Source organism: Chiroxiphia lanceolata, chromosome 4 (genome assembly GCF_009829145.1).
Source record: "Chiroxiphia lanceolata isolate bChiLan1 chromosome 4, bChiLan1.pri, whole genome shotgun sequence".
In the NCBI taxonomy this organism is placed as follows: domain Eukaryota; kingdom Metazoa; phylum Chordata; class Aves; order Passeriformes; family Pipridae; genus Chiroxiphia; species Chiroxiphia lanceolata.
The window spans coordinates 23675933-23689940 of NC_045640.1; the positions used below are offsets into that span (position 1 = coordinate 23675933).

Below are 14008 nucleotides of genomic sequence, written 5' to 3' on the forward strand. Positions count from 1 at the left end.
ACTTTTTAAAAAACAAGGAACATGGATCTTGTCAGGGTATGAGCATCATAGGGAAAGGAAGAGAAGTCTGAGAATTTTGCCTAAATAAAATGTGCAGTGGCTTGCACATTTCAATACTCATTCCGAATCTTAAGTTCCAGATAAATATTCATAACTGCATTCACCACCAGTCTGGTAATGTTGTTCTGAAATTTAGAGGCTCGATTCTCCTTGAATCCCCAGACAGGTCCTGTCCTTAAACTCTAAGCAGCAACAAAACCAACAAAATAGGTAGAACTCATACTGTTAATACAATATCACATGGTTCAAGTGATCATAGGAGCATGGATGCCATTCTGCATCTAAAGTTTTCAGAATGCTCTCACACCAGTAGGCAACACAGGGCATATAAAGCAACATTAAACCGGTATTTCAATAAAGCACCACTATTTTCCAGCTTTCTTAGAAATTAACTTCACATCTCAGACATCCACACTAACCAAAAAGTCCCATCCATATAGAAGAGCTCAAATAATGCTCCCAGTCTTTCTTATTAAAAAAATAAATAAATAAATAAATAAAATAAAGACACATTTCTCAGTACACATTTTTTAAGTCCTCTAGCTGTCTAGACAGTGAAACCCTACAGTGCATTGTAGACTAAAGGGAAAGTGTAGCCATCTTGTTATATAACAACATAAATATGGGGGAACACGCAATTAGCTCAAAAAAGGGACTAGCTCAGAATGGAGCAAACAAAATTCTTCCTCCAGCATAACAAGTCTGTCTAATTGCCATCTATAAATTTGTTACCAAGGGAAAGAGTGTAATGAGTTTCTACAGAAATAAACCAAACACTATCCAGCATCACAATAGTGAATGTGACAAAATCAAATCTCAGTTTTAAAAAGCTAACAGTTTTAGGAGAATGTAAGTCTTCAGACACAAGAGACTTAAAGCCATGATAGATGTGATGTAAAAGTTATATAATACTAGCTCCCCATAATATCAGGGCTGTTTGCACAGTTTTTTCTGAGGTATCTGATGCTGACTACAAGAGTGAACTGGAGTCTGATCCAGTCTGACAGTTTCTGTGTCTCTTTACACTTAACAGGGTAGAACTAAAAATACAATAAAAATCAAACAATACAGAGACATTCCTGGTGATCCATTGCAGAGACAGTTATAAAAAGAATAAGCTCTCCCCCCCCCTCCTTTTTTTTTAACCAGAGTGGCAGAATAAACCTATTTGATTTTTTTTTTTCATGTTATAATTAAATTCCCAATCATGGAAAAAGACAAACCCACTTTTTTGTTTTCACCTAGAGTTTTCTGTAGCAGTCGTTACTAATGCCTTTGTTAAGCAGAAGTCAGGTGGAACCAAGAAAACAGGAACTAACCTGCTGCTCCTTTGAGTCTCTGATCTGGGTGTCCAAAGAACAAGGATTTGTTGCAGTCATTGGATTGCCACCTGCCCGAGGCATTCAACTGTATCTAGCACTATGATGCTGGAAACAATTCATGAGTAAATACACAATAATATTTGTATGTTTACAGCATCTGTCAAAGGTGTGGGTATGGTGATTTCTCTACTGTGTGTTTCCAGTGCAAGTCAAACCCATTAATTAAATTCATGCTCTTGTCCTGCTTCAAAAGGAAAAACAGAGCTGATTTATGGGCACTGACTGCTGCAGGAACTAGGAGCTAGTTTTGCTCACTCTCTCTCCTTAATTAATTTTTAAGCATCTGGATAGGTTGATTTCTCAGATTCTTATCATACAAAAGGTTGCACATCCACAATTTCTACAAAGAAAAAGAGCTGCTCCATGCACAGTACTGTCTGTCAGGGTTTCTCAGTGCTGGCTGAATAGTGTCTACAGGAATTGTGTACTGGAACATCCCTGTGCCCAAGCAAGGGATGAAGCTGCAAAAGGTCCCAATTATAAGACATTTCTTATCTCATAATTATTTTGCTTGTCCCAACAACAAAAATTATAAAATGAGGGAAAGTTGCCTGCAGAACAGTTTTATTTACTGCAACCAAAAAAAAAAAAAAAAAAAAAAAAAATCTCTTTTTAACAAGAGTTTCAGGGAAATTGCCACAAATACCTTCTGCTAGAGGGCATATCAATGCCTTTATATTACCACAGCAAATATATGCAAAATATCAGCAAAACACCAGTGTGTTTTTTATTTCTTCTAGGTTCTTTAAACAGGAGACAGATTGCTAACATTTGGGGCTGAAATCTGGAGGTAAGCAATCAGAAGACATTTAACACCCAAACTAGGAACAGGAAACTGTTACCGAAGTGGAAAATTTTGGATACTGAACTTTCACCCTCGACTTCTGGGAGATTTTTACTAGTAAAGAACTATATGAACATAGACAGATTATATTGACACAGCATCACCTGCCCAGCAGAGCCACATGCTGCTGCTGCTGACACTGCCAACAAAGATCAAAGCTTCCCATGCATTAACAAGCTAAACCTGGGTGTTCTGTGTTTCATGCCACGCTTATAGACCCTATATTGACAGAGTGGAAGGCTGGGACAGATGAACTCTGGAACTGCCTTTCAATCAATTATTTTATGATTCTGTACAACACCTTGTAAAACATAAGGCAAATTTATTTTGTTGTGATTCATAGTCCAGGCACCAGAAAGCCTGCTGTGAACAAGGATATACCACCTAAAACAACTCATTATCACTAGTTGCCAGGAAGAAATAGAAAGTAGCCAGCATGGTCTACAAGAGTGGTGGAACAAACAGAACATAAAATTATCTCTTGCTGCCAGTGACCCAAAGGGGCCTCCCTAAGACATGACTATAACTAAGAACCTCCATCTAGACATGAATGGACACATGATAATGGACTGCAGGATCAACTAAACAGATAACACTATCCTAAGGTGCCTCAGCTAATGGAAAGAGGGTAATTCTGCAGAAATCTCTTGTACAACTGGCAAAACCACACAGCTCTTCCAGACAGCCTGTTTTCAGCTGTGGATCAAGACCTTTCCTTTTGTCAGCTTGTTTTAACCACTCAAAGAACAACCCTGTGCCTTTTCAGTTACGGATTTCAGAATTCAAGAGCTAGCATTCTGATAAATAATAACTTTTTAAATTCATGAAAGATTGACAGAATAACTCACCTCGACATGATTATATTTCCTAGATAAATTTTGTAAAGAAAATGGACTATTTGTTTCTCTTCCCCCTCAATTACCTCAGTGAACCAAGACAACTGTCATTACCCACGTTTACTTTTCCTCACCCCTATAGAGTCCAGTGGAGAAGTGTGCAGTTTTACAGTGGGAAGATTATTTCTTCACTCCAAACATTCATACAAACAATTTAGGATTTTCAAATTTAGCTCTGATTTCACAAAACTGCTCCGTTTCTTGAACTTACAACAGAATCTTAAAGACTTTGAGTCCACTTCTAGCAAGGTCAGTCACAGTTTTACCATCAAAATGCATTGAGAGCACATTAATACAACCATCTGTAAACAATTATAGAGAAACACATGGGCAGAATCGCAAAGAACGCATGGAAATCAGAGGTTTGTTCCACTGAAAGACTGTAATGAAGAGCTGAACTGATCCTAAAGACCCAAAAGAAAAAGCTATTGGACGACAGTTTGCAATAGAGAAAATATTTGGGCAGTACCACAAAAGCACAAGGGCCAAGGCTATTAGAGAAGGGGAAGAAACTGTGAGGGGAATGCAAACCTCAGGGCATAAATTGAAACCACTCTTGATAGCTAAGAACTTTCTGAAACTCCTAGGGTTACCATAGAATTCTAACATTTTTTATCAACGAAGGAAAACAAGTAGTGTCTACAACCAACTGATCTTCAGCTCAGCTTTGAAGTCCAAGTTATGATTTCTGGAAAGGAAGAGTTAAACTCTATATTGTTTGAGTAAAATATGTTAGTTCTCTTTGATCCTTAGGGGGAGGGAAACTTTTCTTATGAAAAGTGCTGGTCAACTTTGCACATTATATAAAGAGGGGATGTGTGTGGTGCTTGAAAGTTTCAGGGTGGGAGCTCCTAATGAATCAGGGGCATTAGTGGATGGATCAGTGGCAACTCTCCAGCCTGTCAGAAAATGCAACACCCCATGCACACTTCCACTGGAGGACACAACTTTTAAAACTTTGAAAGAGATTCAACAGCAGCACGAGAAGGTAAATAGGGAAATAATTGCTCAGTGCCAGAATCAACCTGATTTTGCCCAGCACAAAACACACCCAGGGTCTGAAGTGTACCTATAGTCTACGCCAAAGCGGGTTTAAGGTATTTCAATTTTGACTGTATGACTTTGAGACAGCACATTTTTTAGCAACTAAATTGAATGGAAAATGCAAATATGAACTTCTGAGATCCTTATGATTTTGTTTAAATTCCAGGTTATTTTGGAATGGGAAAACTACTTGCTGCTTGGATCCATGACAACCATGTAGATACTAGTCACTCACTTTAACAATCTACACCACCATGGTAAGCCATATTCCAAAGACTGGGTCTCAGGTCACTGGTAGTTGTGTTGTGCAATAAGTTGGAGTGACTGGGTATAAGGTTTCATGTTTCTGTCTCAAACACAGCAACATAAAAAGTATAAAACAACAAAAGTGAGCAGTAAATGGCAACACACCTTGATTTACAAACACTGTTTTACACACCAGACAAGTATTAAGTTTCTCAGAATATCTCAAAAGGGACATTGCTAAGCAAAGATGATGGTAAAAAGAGTAATTACATTAAGACATCTGAATGTAATTTGCAGGATTAACAACCATGTTCCAAACTATCACCAAGCAGAAGAGGAAAAAGCTCCAAATACAATGAAAAAAAAAAAAAAGGATATTTTTAACTCAAGTTTAAGTACAAATATAGAATGCTTTATGCCTAACCGTATTTGACACTGAGAAAATTAACTATTGGTTCAATTCCAGCTTCTACACTTATTCTTCTGTTAAATATACAGCACTTGAGACTGAGTTTTCAGCACTCATTTTAACATTATAAGCAAACAAGTTTGCTAATTGATTGGCTCCCCTTTTCCTTAAAATTAAAAAACCTGCACACTCTACTTTTGGGTCAAAAGCCAATTACACGCATCAGAAGTTGACAGTGAAACCAGTTATCATTTGACATGATATAATGGATATGCTGACAACTTACCAACAGCTGTGATTTCCATCAGCTCTCCTTTTTGGCATTTCCATTTTAAATTTCCAGGGAATTATAGGAATTTCATAGAAGATTGAAAATAAACAAACCTCAACTATTAATTAACTCTATAGCTAACCACAGCTTCAAAATCTGTTAAACAGACAAAAAGAATTCACAGCAGTTAAGAATGCACTTTAAGGTTTAGTTAAAGAGGTTACATCTTTTGAATTTGTTAAATAAAATCTGCATCCTTTCAACCTGGGGCCATTTCCTTTCATTTTCCTTTTCCTTTCATTGTATGCATAAATTTTCAGATCACAGCTTACACAAAACAAATAAGGGCATTGAGACAGAATTACACTGCAAGTAAGATTAATTAGAGATCAGAGCAAAAATTAAAAGGAGGAATCTACTTGGTAATTAATAATGACAGCTATGTTTAAAAAAATGGAATTAATGCAAAAAAAGATTTAAAATGCCCTCAGTAAAAGGTTGCATAAAAACAGGAACACACTATGACTCATTCTTCATAAGCTTTATTATTTACTCCACCTACAGTACTGATGTCACCTTTAACAGATGCACAGAAATATTCTCAGCCATTTGCAACAGTATAGTAAGATTGAATAGGGCTATAAATCTCAAAAGTGCAGCACAAACATACAAAGGAGAAGGATACAAAATGGTGACATACAAGGCAAGTAAAGTGACTTCTTGTAGGGCAACAGAGCAACGCAGTGAATCAAGGTTGAGTGAATCCCAGGTTCTCCTTAGCAATGAGTCAGATATCTGGGCTGCTTATATTTGCATTTAGTTTTCAGTCTTTCAGACTATTAACAGAAAATCTTCTAAGTATCACCTATGGATCAGACACTATGCAGTGTTGCCTTCTTGAATTTGTAGGCAAACAGAAACCATGAAACTACACAGCCAGAGCTACTTTCAAACCTGGAGGCTAGCTACTGAAATTTTATAAGAACTTTTCAATTTACCTATACATTCTGAGAAGTATAACTGCACAGAATATGTATGCAAAAAGAGCAGCAGCAGCAATGACTATGTTGCTTGTACTATCCCTCTCCAGCCCCATTAACTATGGATGCTGAATTCAGGAGTTAACTACTTTGGCTTAGATCCTAGGAGGAGTGTTCTGCTGAAAGGGATCTCAAGGCCAGTAAGAATCTCCCTCTCTTACAAGAAAAGACTTGCAGATTTCACAAATGATGCAAGCACGACTCTCCCTGGATTTCTGGTTTGTAAAGTAAGTTGCACTGAGATTTTTCAAGTTACCACTAAAGCAGAAAGATGCCAAAAAGAAAGAACATGGCCCAAATTCTAAAATCCACAGAAAAATACATTACACAGAAATGAGCTTGACTTGGTGATTAATAGTCATTATAGGTTTGCCTGCACACACAGATCCATGTGGGTGTATCCCGCTCACTACAAGAAATAAAGAAAATATTTACATTTTTAAAGGAGAAAAAGCAACTGTACTGTTACACTTTAATGCTACAATTATCTCATTAATTTATTTGTCTTTTTATAAATTCTTAATAGAAAGCATTTTGCTGAATTTTCCATTTAGTCTGGAGCACATATCTGAAAGAACAACAGCTTTACCAAAACCTAGAATATTACTGCAATGCCAGAGGCATTTCTTAAGTTTCAAAATTTGTGAAAATCTGAAGGGTGAAGTTCTGACAAGCACACAGTAAAGTTTTAATTGATACTATAAATATCCTGACTCCCAGAAAACCAAAAATCCCATAATACTGCATATTTGAAAGTTTTCTAATTTTACTGTTGTTGTTTAAACACTTCACATGAGTCCTAATCCACTGTAGCAAAGCTCATGCTCACTTTAAGCAGGTTAGCATTCCAATTCAGCTCAAGGGGATGAGCATACTACTCAAGTGATTTGTTTGATCACTGTCTAAAATTTAAAATTCACAATGGTACCAAGAGGAGGTTGTTATATTTCCACACTATTTGCAGTAGACAGTCTACACGTCAGAGTACCCCTCTTACTTGTGCATGCACATGAAGAAACCACTTGCAAAGTGTTTTACTATTGCAGGATCAAGACATTTAAAACAAATCTTTCAAGCAGTCGATGGAGTACAATCTGAAAGGTAGGATTATTTTTTTTTTTATTCTCCTTGTGTAGGTTTAAAACTTACTGGCCATCCACTATTGTAACTTCAGCATTCCACAACATAAAACACCTCTGGGTTATTTTTCACTCTGCAGTACTCCACAATAGTTTCTAATGACAATGCTCTGCTGCTGCAAGCACTGGTGAGAAAACAGGTTCTGAACTATGTTTCTTTCCAAACCCTAAGCTTTCTGATGCAGCAAATTTGCCAGTTTCCACTCTGAAGTTTGGAAAAAGACACTGCACAGAAGAAATACAGGAATAAGTTGAATCAATCTAAATCAGTTAACAGAGGTGAAAATTGCAGGAGAAAATGTGGAAATGCAGGCAAATGGTATGGGAAGAACAAGCTAAGTCAAGTGGGGGAAAGAAAGAGGGGGATTTGGGAAAAGAACTAATTGGAAAAAAAACCAGTAAGGATTAATTTGGTTGGAGAGGGAGAGCACCCTGACTTCCGACGGTTTCCTTACAAAAAGCTGTGTTATTCCATGAAATGGTCAAACACAAAAGCACAATATCCTGACAATTTTAAAAAAATCTCCTTAATCCATCTGTTGTTTTGGGGGCTTTTTTTGGTTTGGTTTGGTTTGGGGAGGGGGGGAGAATACAGCTTTTGCTTGGGTTTTTTTAACTTTTTTTTTTCAGAAGAGAATCATTGACTCATACAAATTGCTTTTGGCTTTATCCAATTTTCTTTGTATTAAGAGAGGCTGATGTTCTGAGCAGTACAACAACACCACAATATCTGCCACTGGCAATATTTCGGATGATATAAACAAACCAGAAGCATTTGAAATATTCAGGGCAAAATGATTTTTGGGGACACTAAGCTACAATTGAATACCAGAACTAAGATCACGTATCCTGTCTGGCCTCAATCCTGCCTAAAGGCCTATACACAAAAAACTCCAATACTTATATTTGAAGCAATCTCCATAGACATCCAAGTTTACTTTCAGAATATTGCTCCCTTAAGTAAAAGTGTATGGCATACTTAAAGGATAAAGGCCTGCTAAACTCCAGCAGTGTCTCTTCATGCCCACTTCCGAAGACTCAACAGGGTAAAAAAAAACCAAACAAAAAACCCCAGAAAAACCAAACCAACCAAACAAAAAAATTCAAACAAACCAAAACAAAAAACACCTGCTGACATAAAAATTCAAGTATAAAGATTTGTTTGCTTTCCTGTCAGTACTGCAAAGAAAATCAAACTGCAGTTTCTGGCTCATTCAGCCCCAGAGTAATAAATATTCTGAAAGGCAGATTCTGTCCTTATTTACATTCTCCCAGTTACCTCTGGTGAGGGTGCAGGAAACTAAGGTCACATCATGGCCAGGAGAGAATTTGTTTTGTATTCACATTGTCATGTGGATCCTCCTGCATTGCTATAGGATCTTAGGGACCATGATACCAGTTCAAATCAGTGACCTGAGTGACCAGCAATATCCCAGTTTCCAGTTCAGTGCCTGAGTTTAGTGCCAGTTCATGTTTAAGTCACAGGTAGGTATTGAGATCCCCCAGCTGTGCCTCATCAGGCACTCCAGTTCATCAGTTTGCTCAGCAGAATCTCATACACAGCCAAAACGGGACATAGCCAAAAGCAAATGTGTCAAGGACTGAATGCAACTGCAGACCCTGACATATTGATGCTTTCTTCAAATGCACCCTCCTTACCTCAGCATTTGCCCTTCCTCAAATTCAGCTAAAATTTCAATCTGATCTTTCACCAGGGACAGCAACATCTTTAAATATTGTTATATTTAACAGATGTCTTTGACCTCTCAGCAACTGTTGGATTTATGCAGTCCTCAAAATTTACCAGACTTTAATATATCTATGGATTAAGCATCATGTTTTTGTCCTCTCTCTCTCTCTCTACTCTGGCATTCTAAATTTTTTGAGCCCTGTAAAGTTAGGTCCTTCTTTGTACCTCATCTTTCATCCAAAAGTTGAAATTTCACTTCTTCAGCTATCCCTGTAGAGAGAACTAGTAGCAACTGTAAGAAAGTTATCATCAGACCTTTCGTTTTTCTCATTTCCTTTATATTTTAAAGATAGGTCTGATAGACCTACTGAGGGAAACAAAACAAGCAAAAAAATTAATCACCAGATTTGGAATTGTAGGTATTTTTTTATGCCAGGAGAAATGTTGCAGCCACTAGGAAAAAAAGAAAGTATAAAGAACAATGACATGCATATAAAAACCTCAATGTTTCCCATGAAGTAGACAACGGGCAGAAATTAGTCAGTGGAGGGACTCATCAAGATTTTTATTTTAAGTAACCCAAAACGTCTCCATGATTTCAGCGTATGATTGTTTCTCAAGTAGGCACACAGAATATGGATGGACTCAGTGTAAAAGGCTTGTGGTCTTCAGCATGCTCAGACCAGGCCACTGAACAGGGTTGAAATTACAGAATATCACAGAAGCAGGGCAGAGCAGTTCAAACTTGGGTCTGATCCTCCAGCTAATATGACAAGGGAAAATACCTCGGACGGGCATTGAGTACACCTCAAAGTACAGATATTTCTAGAAGAGCTAGGAAGCAGCCACTTGCATATTTACAGAATAGGAACCATATGAGAAGACAGGAAACAGCAGAGTATTATGAAGTATTCAAATACTTCAGAAATAATTAGGAGCAAATAATAGCTTTCAACAGCTATACCACCATAATGTAAACATGGAACAGAATTTCCAAATTATAGCTTTTATTTTTGCTGCAACATCTTTATAAAGTACCTCATATTTTAAAATAAACATAAAAAATTTAACTTGAACAGTTATGGTATACATCACTTGCCGTGCACTTCTCTTTCAGCAGCCGCATGCAATCAAGTCAATCTCTCTGTATGACATCTTCCTACTATTCTCTTGGGAAGCCATAAGAGCAATGATCCTTTGAAATCCATAACCAAGACATCAGTAGCTGTGTTTTAAAAACTGGGGAGCAAATAATGAGACATTATTACCAACAGGAAGAGAAAACTGCTTGGACTGCCACATACTGTCACACATTTATTCCCTGTTTGAGACTCTTTTTATTTATCTTTGCATATGAACTTAAGGAGAGGTAACTTTATAAACACTTAAGGGGAGGTATATTTATATAGAAATGCAGCTTTACAACCTAACTTGATATGTTATTTGTTTATCAGAAAGATTATGGTATAAAAATGACAAACCACTTCCTCTGCTGAATCCCTTCAAGACTGACAAATGGGGCAAATAAGTCGAGTTTTTCTCCTGGAAAGATTCACTGCATCTTATATATGACATACATGAAAGACATGATAGAATAGGGAGTCCAAGTTAAGAGCAAGAATTTATAATCAAATATCCATATGTACCTGTGCCAGGAGGGACAAGGCACTTCAGCTGAAAGTCTACTGAGAGATTCTGAACTCCTTGCCTTAAGGTGTGACTATACAGATTTCCTGTGGCCTGAATCCACAGGGTGTTGCTAAGACTTCAAAGACAGGCAGGTGCGTTAAGACCACATCTTACAGAGACTAAGAGAACAATGTTCAACCTAAAACACAGCAACCACATCAAGCCAAAACCATCGAGAAGGCAGTGATTATTTTACACAGTATTCAAAGAGTTCAAGAATTCCCTCATTAGGAGGATCCACAGTTCAGTTTGACCCCAGTCTCAAAGCCATACCTCACAGCTATCAAAGTCACGTCCTTCATGGATTGCTCTGAAACAGGCTGCTGAAGCCTGCCACTGGGAAAGGAGCTGGTCCAGGCAAAGTGTAAGCAAAGGAACCTTGTGAATTGTAGACCCATGGCAGCATTATTCCAGGCCCTGATTCTAGATTTGTTTCTATGTTAAAAGTTTTAAAAAGGCATTTTAAAACCAAGGTTTTTCCAGGCAAGGGCTGGAACCCAAGAATTCTTCCTCCAAAGTGCAAAGTTGCACAAGATTACAAAGAGACACTTTAACCTCTAAGAGAGATAAATTCAGGTACAGTCCCTCTGTTACATAAAAATTGGCTATAACTATTTTGAGGCCAGAGCTGTGCTGCCAAACACAGATCCCCACTTGGGCTTAGCCTAACACAATTACTGAATGAAATATAGTTTCTCTGCTGATTGCTTCTTTCACACGTACATGATCATCTGCTTCCCATATCCAGTTTTTGCCTTGTCACACATTTAGACCATACATTCCTTAGGGAGGAGCACATTTCTATGTTTGCCTCGGCACAGTATGGGACTATACAGGATTCAGGGTTTTAGGCCCCACAATTAAACAAGCTATTATATTTAATGAGATTAACAATTTTAAGAGAAAGGAAATATAAGCTTCAGTAACTTAAACACTAGACAGTGATGTAAGTTTGGGAAGATCAAATGTAAAAAACAAGTATGGCTGAAGAGGAAATGAGTGTTTTATGCTACAAGCTATATTTGGTTTTCCTTTATGCAAATCGGCTAATGACTGTGAGAGTTTTACCCTTTGCCCCACTCTTACTCATTACAAATAAAACAATCATTTTGTATGGCAAATAATGGGGGTAGGGAAATGTTCTGTGACTTAGTGCTATGAGTGATGAGGAACCAGTCAGAGAGAATGCATTTCCTTTTAATTATCTTATAAATATTTTAAATCAATTGCAAAAAGCATAACAGGAAAAAAAGGATGTGTACAGATCACCTCCAGGTTGTACCCCATGTCCCCTCTAGGGCATTCTACTGAACTAATAATGGCCTCACAAAAAGGTCCAACTCTCATGTAAGCTTGGCCTCACTATCTCATAGGTGTTTATGAAAAAATTCAACAGCTACCAGAGTTATTAGAAATTAGTCAGTGAATGAAAGAGTAAAAGAATGACTTCTGAAAAATAAAAAAAAGAACTGACAGGATGGAAATAGAAATACGAACCTATAATGAGAATAAAACACGGCACTTCATTTATTAACTAATACGTCAGGAAGCCACTAGAAATAAGTGAAAGATCTGGCTGTCCTTATTGGCTTGGACAGAAAGAAATTTTGAGGAGGAGCTAGCAGGACTTAACATAGCAGCTTAGGCAAAGACCAACAGTCACAAATCAAAACAAAACACCTTTTGTAAAACTGATAGCATCTACTTTTAATTACCTTTCCCTTCTGCCAACACCCCTGCAAATAACAAGTGCAGGTGTGCTGCTCAAGCTGCACTGGCAACATTCAAGCTTCCCTGCCTTGAGACCTGCCCAGTGCTGTAGCTTAGTTTGGTGCAAAACAGCTGCATGAAAAAGGGGCAATGTAGAAGCAGAAAACCCATCAGGATCTGAGAAAAACACTGATAGATGCCTCGTGGCATGGGGAGAGAGCAGCTGTAAAGAAGTGGAGCAGTTTCTAATGTTGCATTTGCAGCAATCCAGAAGCTCCCCATTCCAGCTGAAGTATTTACACTGGCATATAACAATTGGCAAGTATTGCCATTGCCAACTATACTGGTATAATTTCTTGACAGTACAACTACACATATGTAAGATAATTAGCACTTATTTTTCTAATATAAGCAGAGCAGATTAAATCTGACCTTTTCTCAGCTCTTTGAGAATACAAGTGTAAGCAGATATTTCCATTACTCTCACCATCCTGACTGCCAAAGTAGTTTCTCATCAGATCATAGCCAGACATCACACTGGCAGGATGCTCTTCCCCATTGTTGAGAAATATCACAGCATGCACTCACAATTAAAGGGCATAATTGACCCTTGCACAGTAGACACATCTCTCAGCTAGGAGACTGCACTCTTCCTTGGATGGTGTTATAAATAATGCAAATATATAATACACAGTTTATTCTATTACAGTACTATTTCATGTACATGGTAATTAGTGTTGACCGCTAACGCTGTGATCCTGGGACAAAGAGCATAGAAATTGCTCATTTTTGTCAACCACTACTATTGCAAATTTCCTGGATAAACATTTACTACATGCATACATTTTCAGATGACACCATGCAAATAGAAGTTAAAATCATGATAACATACTCCCAGTGGCTGAGTGGTGAGTAGGCCATAGTTTGGTAATTAGATGATGCTGTATTGATGGTTCATCAGGCAAGCATACTGCTTGTTTATTTGGGTATTTGATATTCACAGAATCATAGAAAGGCTTGGGTTGAAAGGGACCTTAAAGACCATCTAGTTCCCATTCTCCTGCCAAGGGCAGGGATGGCACCCACTAGATCAGGTTGCTCAGGGTCCCATTCAACCTGGCCTCGAACACCTCCAGGTACGGGATATCCACAACTTCTCTGGGCGACCTGTTCCTGTGCCTCACTACCCCTTGGGTAAAGAATTTCTTCCTAACATCTCATATAAATTTCTCCTCTTTCAGTTTAAAACCATTTTCCCTTGTCCTATCACTATCTACCCATGAAAAAGTTGTTCTCTTTCATTTTTATACACCCTCTTTAAGTAATGGAAGACCACAACAAGGTCTCCCCAGAGCCTTCTCTTCTCTAGACTGAACTACTCCAGCTTTCCTAGCCTGTTTTCAGAGAAGAGGTGCTCCAACCCTCTGAATCTTTAATTACTTTGCTCTTTAATCTCCTGAAAAGTGTTGGATTCAGCTAATTAGAAACAATTCTGTTTAAGTGTCACTTGGTTTGCTTCTCCCCATGTTATAACTAGGCACATTCCTTTGTCATTTAAGGATTCAGCTATCCTGCCATGTATTACCTT

General features: G+C 37.9%; 1 protein-coding gene and 1 long non-coding RNA gene across 7 annotated transcripts in view; one reads left to right on the forward strand and one right to left on the reverse strand.

Moving 5' to 3' along the window:
* The window catches only part of C4H4orf19 (chromosome 4 C4orf19 homolog), a 44984-nt gene that overhangs the window by 17332 nt on the left and 13644 nt on the right, over positions 1-14008 (forward strand). For 2 of the 6 annotated variants that reach the window (XR_004356959.1, XM_032687106.1), the window contains exons 2-3: positions 2183-2232; positions 4393-4483. The gene's annotated coding sequence lies outside the window, so the exon portion shown is untranslated. Of the gene's footprint in view, positions 1-2182; positions 2233-4392; positions 4484-6241; positions 6420-7238; positions 7294-14008 lie in introns of those variants that run through there. The other 4 variants (XM_032687104.1, XM_032687105.1, XM_032687107.1 and 1 more) reach the window with 4 other exon arrangements.
* LOC116786500 overlaps positions 11742-14008 on the reverse strand; it is a 19173-nt gene continuing 16906 nt past the window's right edge. The window contains exon 4 of the long non-coding RNA XR_004356962.1: positions 11742-12350. This is a non-coding gene — a long non-coding RNA (uncharacterized LOC116786500). The remainder of the gene's footprint in view (positions 12351-14008) is intronic.